General features: G+C 38.9%; 1 pseudogene across 1 annotated transcript; it reads left to right on the top strand.

Annotated features, from left to right (window-relative positions):
- The first annotated feature begins 1,102 nt into the window (after positions 1-1,102).
- LOC144319978 (immunoglobulin heavy variable 3-23 pseudogene) lies at positions 1,103-2,047 on the top strand (annotated as a pseudogene). The gene is made up of 3 exons (XR_013385595.1): positions 1,103-1,247; positions 1,351-1,677; positions 1,977-2,047. The product of XR_013385595.1 is annotated as an immunoglobulin heavy variable 3-23 pseudogene (transcript).
- Positions 2,048-17,977: the final 15,930 nt, after the last annotated feature.

Here is a 17,977-nt window from a genome sequence, read left to right as displayed (position 1 = left end):
ATCCAATGGAATAAAAGAAAATCTCTTCAATAAATGCCATTGGCAATATTGGAGAGCCACATGCAGAAGAATGAAAGGGGACACTTGTTTTACATCATTCACAAAAATGGACTCAAACTTGATGAAAGACCTAAATATGAGTCAGGAAACCATCAGAATCCTCAGGAGAACACAGGCAGCGCCTTTTCTACCTCAGCTGCAACCACTTCTAGACGTGTCTCCAGAGGCAAGGGAAAACAAAGGAAAATGAACTTTATCAAGGAAAGAGCATTTTCACAGGAAAGGAATCACTCAAAGTAACTAAAAGGCCACTTAATCTTATCAGATTAAAGGCTCGAATTCAAATCTAAAATGAACTTATCAATCTCAACACACACCAAAGATATATATCTCCAATCAGAATTGGGCAGAAGTTGTGAACAGACTTCCTGCCCTTTGTGAGGTCCCGCACCACACCATATATTAGGCAGCTGATCCACATGCAAAAAGAAATTCATTTGCTATCCTAAATCTGCTATATATCAGACAAAATATTGAGTAAAGAATCTGACAAATAACAGGGAAAATATTTATGCACCTAAATCTAAGATTACCCTTGAAATTAGGCAATAATAAAATAAATGATATTAAAATAAGTCAATAGGAAGTTAAATAATTTGTTTGCATATACATAGTCAATGAGGAAAATTATTTCAAAAAACAATTACAAGTAACTAATGAGCTCAAAGAAAATTCAGGATATAAAATCAGCATAGACAATAAGGTTAAACCTACACCCTAACAACAAATTTTCTGTATCAAATTTAGAAAACAATCACCTTTATACTGGTACCAAAAATAAATATTTATGATTAAACTTCATTAAGCAGAATAAAAACTGTTTAAAAATGGCCTATACTAATGAAAGACCTTTAAAGAGGAACAGAAATGCAAAGATAAATGCATGGATTAGAACATCATAAATTCACTGTGAAACCAAAACAAACTGATCTGGGGTTGTGAAGCAATCTTTGTATATAACTTATTAAGAATTGAATCTAAGTTGGTAGGTGACTATATAGTCAGGGGACATGCAAATAGGGGCCTCCCTCCACTTATTAAAGAAGCCCAGCCCCGACCCTGCAGCTGGGAGAGGAACTCCAGCCCCAGGGTTCCCAGGTGACCCCATTCAGTGCTCAGGACACAACACAGACAAACCACCATGGAGTCTGTGCTCTGCTGGGTTTTCCTTGTCGCTATTTTAAAAGGTAATTCATGAAGAACCAGAAACCCTGAGTATGTGAGTGGAGGTGAGTGACAGAAACAGGGGATGTTGGACAGTTTCCTGACCAGGATGTCTTGTGTTTGCAGGTGTCCAGGGTGAGGTGCAGCTGGTGGAGTCTGGGGGAGACCTGGTGAAGCCTGGGGGGACCTTGAGACTGTCCTGTGTGGCCTCTGGATTCACCTTTAGTAGCTATGACATGAGCTGGGTCCGTCAGTCTCCAGGGAAGGGGCTGCAGTGGGTCGCAGTTATTTGGTATGATGGAAGTAGCACATACTACGCAGACGCTGTGAAGGGCCGATTCACCATCTCCAGAGACAACGCCAAGAACACGCTGTATCTGCAGATGAACAGCCTGAGAGCCGAGGACACGGCCGTGTATTACTGTGCGAAGGACACAGTGAGTCGACCTCAGTGTGAGTCCAGACACAAACCTCCCTGTAGAAGGGGATCAGTACCACCAGGGGGTGCACAGTCCTCACCACTTCTGTGTTGAAGGCCCAGGAACAGATGCAGATGGAGGCTCTGGGCAGGTTTCCTGTCAGGGTCTGGTCTTCCTCTCCAAGGAGCAGTTTCCCCAAGGGAGTCTCTCTGGGTACAGGATTCTGTGCTTACGTATTCAATCTCTAACTTACACACTTTGTTGTCATAGAAAGTGAAATATTCCAACACCCAAAAATGGCAGTGCCTCTTGTTTTGCTTATTCCTTATTCAGTTTCTGTTTTGGAAAGTTGGTTGGATTTAGTCAACAACTCTTCTTATATGCTCAAGGACAAATCTGCTTAAAATTTCTTACTACTGTCCATAAAAACCAGTTTATTACCCATATCTCCATTTACCACAACTTCTCTTCTATAAGAGTCCCAGCTATATACATGGAACATGAAACAACTACCCAGCTCATTGTGCAATGATTTTATTTTATTTTGTGTATGTTTATTGGATTTCAATTTGCCAACATATACCATAACACCCAGTGCTTATCCGGCCAAGTGCCCCCCTCACTGCCTGTCACCCAGTCACCCGAACCCTCCACCGACCTCCCCTTCCACTACCCCTTGTTCATTTCCCAGAGTGAGGATTCTCTCATGTTCTGTCTCCTTCCCTGACATTTCCCCCTCATTTTCCTTCCTTTCTCCTTTATTCCCTTTCTCGATTTTTCCATTCCCTGAATAAATGCGACCATATGTTTGTCCTTCTCCGATTGACTTACTTCACTGAGCATAATACCATCCAGTTCCATCGACGTTGTTGCAAAGGGTGGGTATTCATCATTTCTCATATGCAAGGATTTTAGAAACAACATAAAATTCATGTTGGTCATGACACTACAAAGGGCTCAAAAATCAAATGGAGAGAAGACGGAGTGCCGGTGTGACTTCAGTCTTTAACCACTCTGAAAGAATCAATATCAATGTGAATCTGGGAAAGCAAGGGGCCCCAAGAAGTATGTTGTGAGGATGTGTAGTCTGAAGAGCACCCCAAACACACACAGACATGAGAGTACAAACCTTTATCACCTTCATCATCGTGTCTGTTGAGAGCAGGGCAGGCCTGTCATCACGTCATAAGTGCTTGGATTTTGGAAGGACACTGGCTCATGGTGTGTGTTGTGGGACAGTGGTAGGGACGAGGTCCTTCTCCAGGAGGGACTTGTGTGGATTCAGTGTGACATCTCCATCAAAGGAGGGAATTCAATGGTTCCTGCTGGATATCCCATGGGTGGGGCTGGAGGAGAAGAGGGAGGACTGGTGATCACAGGTGTCAGCAGGTGACAATTAAAGATAAGGTGTGATGACAAATTAAACTAAACTATTATGAGAACTGAGAGCACAAAGGTGGAGGAGGACTTTCCACCTGTAGGGAATATCTCATGGATCCTTCAGGTGCTGATATCAGCTCACTCTGTGTGACCTCTACATCCCTGTTTTGGAACCTAATGTCCATGTGAAGGGAGGATGGGGTGGGGCCTTAGGGGAGCACTTAGGTCAGGAGGTGAAGCCTCATGATGGGATCAGGGACCTTATACACCAGGTCTAGGAAAGCTCCCTGCCTCTGGGCCCCATATGAGGTGACAGGGAAAGGACGCGCTAGGACGTGGGCACTCTCCAGATACCACATCTGCCTGCACCTGGACCTCAGACATCCCAACCTCCAGAGCTGTGAGAATGAGTGTCTGTTGTTTAATCTACAGAGTCTGGGAATGCAGTGACATCACCCAGAAACACTTAAACAGGGTCTCATCTCTTGTTTGTCCTTTATAATCTGGTCCCAGGATAACACTCGGGGTATGACAAAATAGAGCAGGAAGCCCACACCTGGACTCACTGTCCTCAGCCACCGTCCATGCTCCTGTCCTTACTGCTGTGCATCACATTTGAGCCACACATTCTTCCTACAACACTGGGGTTCGTTAGACCCATTAGTATCCTGGGATTCCTCCCTCTTTACCACCTGTGCACCTTGAAGGCAGCACATCCCCATGGAGGCGGACATCAAAAGGTTCAGATTTTCCTCTCTGCTACTCATACTACTCTGCAGAATATTCTGGACCAGCCTCCCTCCTGTCATCATCGCCACAGCTATATGTCTCCATGACAAAATCCACACCTCCTACGTCCAAAAGGTAGTCGGTTTTCTACATGTCGACTTGCAGTTTTTGCTCTCCCAGACCTCTGATTTCATCGGAAATCAGAATGATTGCATAACTGTCTATCATATTCCAGTTACGAGACAAGATCAAGGACCCTGATCCAGAATCTTAACTCCTCCTTCCCAATGCTGTTATAGCAACAACATGTGGGGAATGAATTACAAAATGATGAGATCTGGCTATTTCCATGTTGTGAAAATGATTCAGTTATGTACTGGCATTGGTGAGGATCTATTAAAAAATAACTTTCTGGAAGTTGGAGCGGTATCTCTAAATGTAGCGCTAAAACTTTGTAACACCTGCCTTGCCTGTTACTTTTTAAAATTTTTTTGACTTATTTTTTAATTGGAGTTCAATTTGCCAACATATAGCATAACAGCCAGTGCTCATCCTGCCAAGTGCCCCCCTCAGTGCCTGTCACTCAGTCAACCCCACCCCCTGCCCACCTCCCCTTCCACTACCCCTTGCTCATTTCCCAGAGTTAGGTGTCTCTCATGATTTATCACCCTCAGTGATATTTCCCACTCATTTTCTCTCCTTTCCCCTTTATTCCCTTTCACTATTTTTATATTCCCCAAATGAATGAGACCATATAATGTTTGTCCTTTCTGATTGACTTATTTCACTCAGCATAAAACCCTCCTGGTCCATCCACGTCAAAGCAAATGGTGGGTATTTGTCGTTTCTAATGGCTGAATAATATTCCATTGTATACAGAGACCACATCTTCTTTATTCATTCATTGTCAATGATTGTCCGTTACTTTTGCTTGCTTTATAACCGATACCAGTGCTGGAGAGAAGACGGCAGAGAGATGTTTTCATCTGGATTTTGTTTTCTTAGACTCTGGGAAAAAAGGCAAACATATTTTAAATTTGACTAAACATTATTTTCGGACTACATGGCTCACTACCAAATAAATGCCCCTCCAAGTATGCCACTAGCTAGAGTACAATGTGAAGAAAAATAAAGAGCACCCAGTTGTTTTCTATGAGACCAGGATCTGAATGTGGGGCATGTGTTCTCTTGGCACAACACAGTCCCTCCTTTCAGAGCCACACCATCAGTAACCTGGTGTTGTCACGTTTTGGTGCAAGTCCCTGTTTCTTCAGACCCAGGTCTCCAGCTGCACTTCAGGTTTTAAGGTAAACAGAAATTGTGCCTGGATCTGAAAGTCTCAGATATGTTGAAAGGGAAATATGAGGCACTGGAGATGTAGATTTTGCAGGAAAGATGAAGAAAATAAGCGGGAAAGAAGTGTTGGTCACATCAACTCAAAAGAAGAAGGATTTGTACACTTTCTGAAATGCACTAATGGCAGAGAACAAAACCTGGAGTTTCACTACTGAAAATGTGTTAACACAGACTGCGTGCTTTGCTTAGAGGTCTTAAAATTGTAGTCTTGACATTCAGGTAATTTTGCCATGTTAAATACATGGTTTATATTCGTTACTCAAAATAAGTATTATTCACTTCTAGGCCTTTCTGGAATTGATTTTTATCCACAGAGAGGAATGATCTTTGCACGACACTGATTTTAAAAGAAGCACACAATGTGTTTCTGAACGTCTGTGTTAGTTAAAATTACTCCCAAAATGGTAAGAAACAAGAACAAAAACAAAAAATGCTCCAGAAAACAAAAAAACATCCTCTCCTATTTCATTTTTGCTTTTTCTTAACAATAACTTTGGCCATTTTTTTCAGTTCATTATGTCTGTATACTAATTTTTTTCAGCCTTTTAACTCTTAAGCATACTAGTAGAGCATGCTTCCAGTATCTGATGGCTCTGACAGCAGAATGAGTATTAATACAGAATATCCGACTCTACCTTTTGACAGTAAAGACGGTCTAATCTGCCTAGCAGCTTGCTTTGCCTTCTGACATGCTCACTACCAATCATGCTCACCCTTCTTTCCAGATCACTTCCTAATGATACTGTCTTCTCACTGGGCTTACTTAAAGGAGGCAAGCAAAATGCAGGCAAAGGAAGAACAGGAACTTCAACATATCCAGGCTAGGCCAAAAGAACAACTCAATTCTTACACATAAATGTTTGCCAGAATGTTACAGCTGACGAGTTTGAAGCTCTGAGAAGTCATCAGACAGCTGATCTGCAGTACAGATGTCTATCCCACCAAACAAACAAGTATAGAAGTACAAACACTTCCCTGTCTTTCTCAAGCTGTGGGGATGTATTTCTAGGAAAACATTCCTGTATGTCAATCTTTTTCTTGAGAGCAGATATTGGAGGTTTCATGTTAGCCATTTTAAAAGTCAACACTTTGACAAAATGATTGTTGATCTTTCTGAAATTTGTGGCATATTCACGTTTATTGGTAGAGCGATCCTACCAAGAGGAGTGATGGGAATATGGCATACTCCTTGAGAGTGACTAAGGATGTGCCAGCATCAAGGAATTTGACCATCAGTACACATATGCCATCCGTCCTAATGTAAGTTTACCTATATAGGGAATAAAATGGAATGGGGGTGAGGGTTCCATTTCTGAAAGCTGACATTTATTAAACTTTGGCTCAAGATCTTGTGATTCTTAACAATTGGCTTTTTTTTAAATTAACTGACTTCTCTATTCTTTAAGTCCAGGACGCATTAGTCTCCTGATCCAATCAGAAACCTATTTTTCAATAATGCTAAAAGGATCTACTATAAATCTATTACACCTACCATTGAAGAAGCTGGATTCTGACTCATTGACAAGCTTTCCAAAAAAAATTTATAATAGACTTCCTTGAATAAAATGGACCAGTTGTCATTCTTCATCCTGGAAAATAAATGTCAGCTCTGCCTTAATAAGTATTTGTTTTAGACTTCTAAGAACTTATTTTACAACAAGAGACCCAAAATCCTTCATAGTCTTTTGTTCCACAAACGTTTTTCTTAATTAAGAAGTGTTACCTTATTAAAATGACCACCATTCTGAACCATTTTTATGTGGTCTGAATAGCAAGTTTATCGTTTTGTACCAACTATCTAAAAACCTCATTTACAAATGAACCACAGACCTCCTCCTACTTTTATAGACTTGAATACTTAAGTAGTTTAAATTAGAATTGGCATTTATTTCATTTTTAAATTGAAAACTTTCCTGAAATAATACAAGTTCAATGTTCAGCAAAAAACACCTGCTTGTGTTTAAGCCATTTTCAAAAGAAACTTGCCTTCTAAATCATTGTGTTCCAACACATTAAGTGATTATAAGTATTGGGTATTAGTGATGGTAAACTGTGTTGTTCTTTATGAAATGATACTTATAGCTGTTGGGTGCATCAGTGCTTTTTTAAAGGGGCTGCATAATATAGGGTTAATTATGCATATTCATGTTAACAATTAACTTTTGGATTGGCTGTTTCCTGGATTTTAAAACATATACATGAGCAGAAATGTATTAAAATGAAAGGAAGCATACCTTTATCAAGATGCTATTAAAATTGAACATCAAGTATAATATTTCATTTGGATTCTTTTTGTTCTCGTTAATGCCTAAAATGCTTATTTGGATTTTCACCATTTTTAATTGGGAGAAGCTCTCTTCTGTGTAGAACAGTTGTTCCAGAATAGCTTGCTTTGTTTTCCTGTTGCATGACAGACTTAAATATTTTTTCCAGCAGTGGAGGTGCTGTTAGAGTCCAGTGTTCTAGAAGATGCAATGTCTCAAGCTTAATTTTACTTTTCTAATTCTCGTAGCTATTACCAGGAATTTCTGAAAGTTTTATTTAAGTAGTCTAATATATTCTATGTAAAGAGCATTAAATTTTGCTATGTATAAATTTTTGTAACCTAACAACGAATCAATATTTTCTATCAATGCCAAGAGTTTCCTGTAGTTCTATTCAAGTGTTACAATAAGTATTTGTAGGTAATAGTAAAAAAATAGAAAAGACAAGGAGGGATGCCTGGGTGGCTCAGCTGTTTAGTTCCTACCTTCAGGCAAGGGCATTACCTGGAGTCCCAGGATTGAGTCCCATGTCAGGCTCCCTGAATGAAGCCTGTTTGTTCTCTGCCTAAATTCTCTCTCTCTCTCTCTCTCTTCCTCTCATTCTCTCTGTCACTCATGAATAAATAAATAAAATCTTTATAAAAAAATAGAAAAGACAAGATGTATATGGTCCTCTAACTAGATGCAGTGAACTCATAGGACAAATTACAGCAGGCATCCCTGATTAAAACTCTTCAAAGTAGAGGGTAGAGGGAACATGCTTCAATATCTTAAAAGCCATCTAAGGAAAGTTCACAGTGAATCTCATACTCAATGAGGATTAAAAGAGCTTGTCCCTAAACTCAGGAAGACAGCACAGATGCAGGCCCTCACCGATTCTGCTCACAAAAGAAATAGAATTCCTAGCATCAACAATCAGACAACAAAATAAAAGGCATTCAAAATGGCAAAGATGAATTAAAACTCTCCCTCTTTGCAGAGTACATGATATTTTTATATAAACCACAAGAGATGGCATCTAAAATTTCTAGAAAGGACGTAGCAACTTAGGGATGTGGCAGGAGATACACCACAGCTAGAAGGCAGCTGCATTCCTACACAGTAACAATGATACTGATAACAGAGAAATTAGTATTAAACTCATTTACAATGTCTCCAATATAAGATACCTAGGAATAGACCTAACCAATAAGGTAAAGAACCTGTACTTTAAATCTAGAGAACACTTATGAAAGAAATGAATGAAGACACAAACAGATGGAGAAACATTCTATGCTCAAGGATCAGAAGAATAAACATTGTGAAAATGTCTATGCTACCCAGGGCAATCTAGATATTGAATGCAGTTCCTATCAAAATACCACAAGCTTTCTTCCTAGTGATGGAACAAATAATCCTCAGATTTCTATGAAATCAGAAAAGAGCTCCAATAGCCAGAGTAAGGTTGAGAAAGAAAACCAAAGCTGGGTCTTCAGAATGCCTGATTTCAAGCTGTACTACAAAGCCGTGACCATTAAGACGGTGTGGTACTGTCAAAAAAAACAGACACACGATCAATACATCAGAATAGAGAATCCAGAAATGGACCCTCAAACATATAGTCTATAATCTTCAATAAAATAGGAAAGAATGTCCACTTGGAACATAAAATATTCTCAAAAATAATTGGCACGGGGAGAATTGAATGACACATGTAGAAGAATTAAAGTAGACCATTCTCTTATACCAGACAAAAGATAAAGTCAAAATAGTTAAAAGATCTAAATATGAGACAACAATCCATCAAAATCTCTAGGAGGATAAGAGAGAGAACAATGTTTTGAAACTTAGCCACAGCAATTTCTTGCAAGGCATATGTATAATGATCTGGGAATCAAAAGCAAAATTGTATTTTGGGAGCTCCATCAAAAAAAATGTCCTGAAGAGCAAAGGAAACTGTCAACAAACCTAAAACACAACATACAGAAGGGTAGATGATATTAGTAAATGAAAAATCAAAGTACTTGTAACCAACATCTATAAAGAACTTATCAAACTCAACACACAAGAAACAAGGAATCCAGTCAAGAAATGAGGAGAAAACATGAACGGAAATTTCTCCAAAAAAAACCTACTTATTGCCAACAAGTCCATGAAAATAATGCTCCACATCACTCTCTATCAGGAAAAAGCACATCCAAACACATTCAGCTGACACTTCACACCACAGAGAATAGGAAAATTAATAAGAAAGAAAACACCAAATGGGCAGGATGTGGAGAAAGGAGAAACATCTTGCACTGTTGGTGGGAATGTGAACTGGTGCAGCCACTCTGGAAAACTGTGTGGGGTTCCTCAAAGAGTTAAAAATAGATCTGCCTAAGACCCAGCAATTGCACTGTCAGGGATTTATCCCAAAGATACAGATGCAGTGAAATGGCAGGACACCTGCACCCCCATGTTTGTAGCAGCCATGTCCACAAGAGCCAAATTCCCAGAGAAGCCATGATGTCCTTTGTCAGATGAATTGATAAACATGATACAGTTTATATATACAAAGGGATATTTCTCCATCATTAGAAAGGATCAGTAAGTACCATTTCCATCAACGTGTATGGAACTACAGGGTATTTTACCAATGAAATAAGTCAGAGGACAATCATCATAGATTCACTAATATGTGGAATATGAGAAAAAGTGAATGGGATCATAATGGAAGGAGGGAAATTGTGTGGGGATAAATCAGAGAGGAAGACAAATCATGAGAGATTCCTATCTCTGGGACTCGAACAAAGGGTTCCAGAAGGGGAGGTGTGTGGTAGGACATGGTACCTGGGTGATGGACACTAAGTAAGGCACTCAATGAGATGAGCACTTGGTGTTACTATATGCTGGTAGATTGAACTTAAATAAAATATTGAATAAATAAATTAAAAATAAATTATTAAACAGAGAGAACATTATGAGCAATAACATGCCAACAAATTCAACAATCAGAGAAAAAATGGATGCCTTCAAGTAAATGTAGAAACAACCCAGTCAGAAACAGGAGTGAGTAGAAAATTTGTAAAGACCCAAAACCAAGAAATGAAAATCAAACATATTTAAATTCTTCTAACAATCAAAAGTCCTGGGACAGATGGCTGCCCATGGGAATGCAACAAGCATTTAAAAAGAATTAATACCTATCCTGAAAATGTTCCAAAAATAGAAATTAAAGGAGACTTCTAAGTTCATTTTCTGAGGGTATCATTTCCTTCATCTCAAAAGCAGAGAAAGATCCAACTGAAAAGGAGAATTACAGACTTGATGGATATGGATGCGAAATTTTCAACAAGATCCTAAGAAACAGGATCCAACAGTACATTAATAGCACAATTCTCCAGGACCAAATGGGATTAAATTTTGGACTGCAAGGGTGGTTCAGTATCTGCAAATCAAACAATGGGATTTGAGTCATCAATAAAAGGAAAGGACATTTTGTCCTCTCAACTGATACTCAAAAATTTTCGTGAAAGAGTTTATACTTTCTTGATAAAAACATGTTGCTGTGTAGAGATGGGGAGACATTCTCAACTTCACAAAAGCCACCTACAGAAGACACATGGGGAATGTCATCCTTGAAGGGAAAATTTGAGAGCTTTTCCCCTAAGATCAGGAACAGGACAGGGATGCCCACCATCACCACTGTTCTTCACCATAGTGCTAGAAGTCCTAGCCTCAACAATCAAACAACAAAGGGAAGGAAAAATCATACAAACAGCAAAGAAAAAGTCAAACTTTCACTCTTCACATACAAGTTACTTTAAGTTCAAATCCTAAGATTGTTTTGAAAAAATTGCTACAACTGATACCTGAATTCAGCAAAATCTGAATTGTATTTTAAAATCAATACAAGGAAGTCAGCGGATTTTCTATATAGTTCAAATGAAACAGAAAAAGAGAAAATCAAGGAGTTGATGCAATTTATACTTGCACCAGAAATAATAATATAATGAGGAAAAATCCTAACGAAAGAGGGAAGGATGTACAGTCGCAAAATTCCAGAATACTTATGGAAGACAGTAAGAAAGACACAAATAGATTGAAAATATTTATTCTCATAGATTAGAGGAATACATATTGATAAAATATCTATGCTACCAAGAGCAAGTAACACATTCAAAGTAGGTGTATAAAAATATCACCAGCATTATTCTCAGAGCTTGAGCAAACAATCTGAAAACTTTTAGGGAACCATAAGACCTCAAATAGCCATAGCAATCCTGAAAAAGCAGGGCAAAGCTGGAGACATCCTGATTCTGGTTGACGGGTAGATTACAACATTGTGATCATCATGACAGTATGGCACTGACACAAATACAGACGTATAGTGAAATAGAAATGTCTGAGAACCCAGAAATGGACCCTGAAATAAAAGGTCAAAAATTATGACAAAACAGGAAAGAATATCCAATGGAAAAAAATAAAATCTCTTCAAAAAATGGTTTTGGAAATATTGGAGACCCACATGCAGAATGAAATGGGACACTTTTCTGACATTCACAACAATGGACTCAAAGTTAATGAAGGATCTAAATGTGAGCAGGAAACCATCAGAATCCTCAGGTAAACACAGGCAGCACTTTTTCTACCTTAGGTGCAACCATTTCCAGACGTGTCTCCAGAGGCAAGGGGAAGAAAAGGAAAATGAAGTATGGGGACTTCATCAAGGAAAGAGCATTTTCACAGCAAAGAAATCACACAAAGTAATTAAAAGGCCACCTACAGAATGGAAGAAGATATTTGGAAATGTCTTATCAGATTAAAGGCTCGAATTCAAATCTACAATGAACTTATCAAGCTCAACACACACCAAAGATATTGGATAACTGAGGCAAATTACAAAATTACTAGTATTTTCAGTAAAATGAAACTGTTTCATGAAGAAATGAAAAATGAACAAAACAGAACAGATAAAGAGACTGAAACCATTATCAAAAACTCTCCCTGTGGCAACCCTAGTGTCTCATGGGTTTAGCAGGAACGTCAGCCCAAGACTGATCCTGGAGACCTGGAATCAAGTCCCATGTCAGGCTCCCCACATGCAGCCTGTTACTTCCTCTGCCTGTGTCTCTGCTTCTCTCAGTGTGTCTCTCATAAATAAATGAATGAAATCTTTAAGACATATTCTGCGTTAAAGAAAACAATGAAAGTTAAAAAAAATAATGAAAAGGCCAAATCAGATGGCTATATTTACAAATACTCAAAATATCTTAAAAATTAAGGCCAAAACATTTCAACGTCTTCCAAAACCTAAGGAGAATGGAATATGATCAAATTTATTTAAGGAGGACAGGATGAGTCTGACAGCAAACACACACCATGGACCCAAGAAGGGTCTCATGGAGAATATCTCAGATACACATAAATGCAAAAATCCTGGCATCCTGAATCCAACAGGACATGCACAGATCACACAGGATGACCTAGAGGAAATCATCCCTGGGATGATTTTATTTTATTTTTTATAATAAATATATTTTATTGGTGTTCAATTTGCCAACATACAGAATAACACCCAGTGATCATCCCGTCAAGTGCCCTTCTCAGTGCCCGTCACCCATTCACCCCCACCTCCCGCCCTACACCCCTTCCACCACCCTAGTTCCTTTCCCAAACTTAGGAGTCTTTATTTTCTGTCTCCCTTTCTGACATTTCCACACATTTCCTCTCCCTTCCCTTACATTCCCTTTCACTATTATTTATATTCCCCAAATGAATGAGAACATATACTGTTTGTCATTCTCTGATTGACCTATTTCACTCAGCATAATACCCTCCAGTTCCATCCACATTGAAGCAAATGGTGGGTATTTGTCATTTCTAATGGCTGGGTAATATTCCATTGTATACTAAACCACATCTTCCTTATCCATTCATCTTTCGATGGTTACCGAGGCTCCTTCCACAATTTGGCTATTGTGGACATTGCTGCTAGAAACATCGGGGTGCAGGTGTCCCGGTGTATCATTGCATCTGAATCTTTGTGATAAATCCCCAGCAGTGCAATTGCTCGGTCGTAGGGCATGTCTATTTTTAACTCTTTGACGAACCTCCACACAGTTTTCCAAAATGGCTGCACTATTTCACATTCCCACCAACAGTGCAAGAGGGTTCCCTTTTCTCCACATCCTTTCCAACATTTGTGGTTTCCTGTCTTGTTAATTTTCCCCATTCTCCCAGGTGTGAGTTGGTATCTCATTGTGGTTTTGATTTGTATTTCCCTGATGGCAAGTGATGCAGAGCATTTTGTCATGTGCTTGTTAGCCATGTCTATGTCTTCCTCTGTGAGACTTCTCTTAATGGCTTTTGCCCATTTCATGATTGGATTGTTTGTTTCTTTGGTGTTGGAAACTAGCCCTTTATCTGATACGTCATTTGCAAATATCTTCTCCCATTCTGTAGGTTGTCTTTTAGTTTTGTTGACTGTATACTTTGCTGTGCAAAAGCTTCTTATCTTGATGAAGTCCCAATAGTTCATTTTTGCTTTTGTTTCTTTTGCCTTCCTGGATGTATCTTGCAAGAAGTTACTGTGGCTGAGTTCAAAAAGGGTGTTGCCTGATTTCTCCTTTAGGATTTTGATGGAATCTTGTCTCACATTTAGATCTTTCATCCATTTTGAGTTTATCTTTGTGTATGGTGAAAGAGAGTGGTCTAGTTTCATTCTTCTGCATGTGGATGTCCAATTTTCCCAGCACCATTTATTGAAGAGACTTTCTTTCTTCCAATGGACAGTCTTTCATCCTTTACCAAATATTAATTGACCATAAGCTTCAGGGTCTACTTCTGCGTTCTCTATTCTGCTCCATTGATCTATGTGTCTGTTTTTGTGCCAGTACCACACTGTCTTGATGACCACAGCTTTGTAGTACAACCAGAAATCTGGCATTGTGATGCCCCCAAATATGGTTTTCTTTTATAATATTCCCCTATCTATTCGGGGTCTTTTCTGATTCCACACATAAAAGACAAGTTGATGGCAAAGAGGGAAACTGAGGTAAAAAGACAAACAATTAAAAGACCATGAGGATAGATTAAGGGAAAAAAACGACAGCCCAAGGAAGAAAATCCTATGTTTAATTGGGGATCCCAGAGGCTCCAAAAGGGACAGAGGGCCAGAATATGTATTTGAACAAATCATGGCTCAAAACTTTCCTAATCTGGGAAGGGAAACAGGCATTCAGATCCAGGAAATAGAGAGATCCCCCCCCCTAAAATCAACAAAAAAACCTTTCGACACCTCGACATTTAATAGTTAAACTTGCAAATTCCAAAGATAAAGAGAAAATCTTTAAGGCAGCAAGACACAAGAAATCCCTGACTTCTATCAGGAGGAGTATTATGGTAACAGAAGACCTCTCCACAGAGACCTGGCAGGCCAGAAAGTGTTGACAGGATATATTCAGGGTCCTAAATTAGAAATCATGCAACCAAGAATACTTTATCCAGCAAGGCTCTCATTCAGAAAGGAAGGAGAGATAAAGAGCTTCCAAGACAGGCAAGAACTGAAAGAATATGTGACCTCCAAACCAGCTCTGCAAGAAATTTTAAGGGGGACTCTTAAAATTCTGCATTAAAAAGAAGTCAAGTGGAACAATCCACAAAAAGAAGGACTGAATAGATATCATGATGACCCTAAAGTCATATCTTTCAATAGTAACTCTGAATGTGAAAAGGCTTAATGACCCCATCAAAAGGCGCAGGGTTCCAGACTGGATAAAAAAGCAGGACCCATCTATTTGCTGTCTACAAGAGACTCATTTGAGACAGAAGGACACCTATAGCCTGAAAATAAAAGTTTGGAGAACCATTTACCACTCAAATGGTCCTCAAAAGAAAGCAGGGGTAGCCATCCTTATATGAGATAAACTAAAATTTACCCCGAAGACTATAGTGAGAGATGCAAAAGCACACTACTTAAAGGATCTATCCAACAAGAGGACTTAACAATCCTCAATATATATGCCCCGAATGTGGGAGCTGACAAATATATCAATCAATTCCTGTGCAAAGTTAAGATATACTTAGATAATAATACACTTATACTTGGTGACTTCAATCTAGCACTTTTTACACTCGGTAGGTCTTCTGAACACAATATCTCCAAAGAAAAGAGAGCTTTAAATAATACACTGGACCAGATGGATGTCACAGATATCTACAGATCTTTACATCCAAACTAAACTCAATACACATTTTTCTCAAGTGCATATGGAACTTTCCCCAGAATAGACCACATACTGGGTCACAAATTGAGTCTGAACTGATACCAAAAGATGGGGATCGTCCCCTGCATATTCTAAGACCATAATGCCTTGAAATTAGAACAAAATCACAACAAGAAGTTTGGAAGGACTTCAAACACATGGAGGTTAAGGACCATCCTGCAAAAAAATGAAAGGGTCAACCAGGAAATTAAGGAAGAATTAAAAAGATTCATGGACACTAATGAGAATGAAGATACAACCGTTCAAAATCTTTGGGATGCAGCAAAAGCAGTCCTGAGGGGGAAATACATCGCAATACAAGCAACATTCAAAAACTGGAAAGAACTCAAATACAAAAGCTAAACTTACACCTAAAGGTGCTAGCAAAAAAACAGCAAATATATCCTACACCCAGAAGAAGAGAGTTAATAAAGATTTGAGCAGAACTCCACGAGATAGAGACCAGAAGTACGGTGGAACAGATCAACAAAACCAAGAGTTGGTTCTTAGAAAGAATTAATAAGAGATAAACCATTAGCAAGACTTATTAAAAAGAAGAGAAAGAAGACTCAAATTAATAAAATCATGAATGAGAAAGGAGAGATCACTACCAACACCAAGGAAATACAAACTATTTTAAAAACATATTGTGAACAGCTATATGCCAATAAATTAAGCAATCTTTAAGAAATGGATGCATTCCCGGAAAACTAAAAATACCAAAATTGGAACAGGAAGAAATAGAAAACCTGAACAGGCCAAAAACCAGGGAAGAAATTGAGGCAGTCATCAAAAACCTCCCAAGACACAAAAGTCCAGGGCCAGATGGCTTCCCTGGGGAATACTGTCAAACGTTTAAAGATACCATACCTATCCTACTAAAGCTGTTTGGAAAGATAGAAAGAGATGGAGTACTTCCGAATTCGTTCTATGAGGCCAGCATCACCTTAATTCCAAAACCAGACAAAGACCCCACCAAAAAGGAGAATTACAGACCAATATCCCTGATGAACATGGATGCAAAAATTCTCAACAAGATACTAGGCAATAGGATCCAAAAGTACATTAGAAAATTATTTATCATGACCAAGAAGGATTCATTCCTGGGACACAAAGCTGGTTCAGCACTCATAAAACAATCAATGTGATTCATCATATCAGCAAGAGAAAAACCAAGAACCATATGATCCTCTCATTAGATGCAGAGAAAGCATTTGACAAAATACAGCATCCATTCCTGATCAAAACTCTTCAGAGTGTAGGGATGGAGGGAACATTCCTCAACGTCTTCAAAGCCATCTACGAAAAGCCCACAGCAAATATCATTCTCAATGGGGAAACACTGGGAGCCTTTCCCCGAAGATCAGGAACAAGACAGGGATGTCCACTCTCACCACTGCTATTCAACGTAGTACTGGAAGTCCTAGCCTCAGCAATCAGACAACAAAAAGACATTAATGACATTCAAATTGGCAAAGAAGATATCAAAGTCTCCCTCGTCACCGATGACATGATACTCTTCATAGAAAACCCAAAAGCCTCCACCCCAAGATTGCTAGAACTCATACAGCAATTTGGTAGCATGGCCAAGGATACAAAATCAATGCCCAGAAATCAGTGGCATTTTTGTACACTAACAATGAGACTGAAGAAAGAGAAACTAAGGAGTCAAAACCATGAAATTGCACCCAAAAGCATAAGATACCTAGGAATAAACCTAACCAAATAGGTAAAGGATCTATACCCTAAAAACTATAAAACACTTTTGAAAGAAATTGAGAAAGACACAAAGAGATGGAAAAATATTCCATGCTCATGGATTGGCAGAATTTATATTGTAAAAGTGTCAATGTTACTCAGGGCAATTTACACGTTTAATGCAATCCCTATCAAAATACCATGGACTTTCTTCAGAGCATTGGAACAAATTATTTTAAGATTTGTATGGAATCAGAAAAGACCCCGAATAGCGAGGGGAATTTTAAAAAAGAAAACCATAGCTGGGGGCATCACAATGCCAGATTTCAGGTTGAAATTGAAACCACAGCTGCCTTTCCTTTTTTTTTTTTTTTTTGCCTTTCCTAATTCAACCAGGCCCACACCTCACTTGCAGCCTGTCCAGACACCCATCATCTCATGACATCCGTGTTTCAGGACTTCCTGCACTGATGGGAAAGGCCTGTTAATACTAGGTGCTATTGGATACTCAGAAAGCATGAACAAGTGTCTACTGGCATTAATCTGGAGCTACTATTCCTCTATAGGGAATAGGTCAGAGCTCGACGATTCAGGTTTACTCTGTGCTGTTCCCCTTAATTTCACCACCTGACATCAATAACGGATGTCTGTTTCTAATTCAATATTTTGAATGTAATGT

The sequence above is a fragment of the Canis aureus genome, chromosome 9 (genome assembly GCF_053574225.1).
Source record: "Canis aureus isolate CA01 chromosome 9, VMU_Caureus_v.1.0, whole genome shotgun sequence".
Classification (NCBI taxonomy): Eukaryota; Metazoa; Chordata; class Mammalia; order Carnivora; family Canidae; genus Canis; species Canis aureus.
Note: the sequence above shows the minus strand (reverse complement) of the source record. Positions and strands in the feature narration are given on the sequence as shown.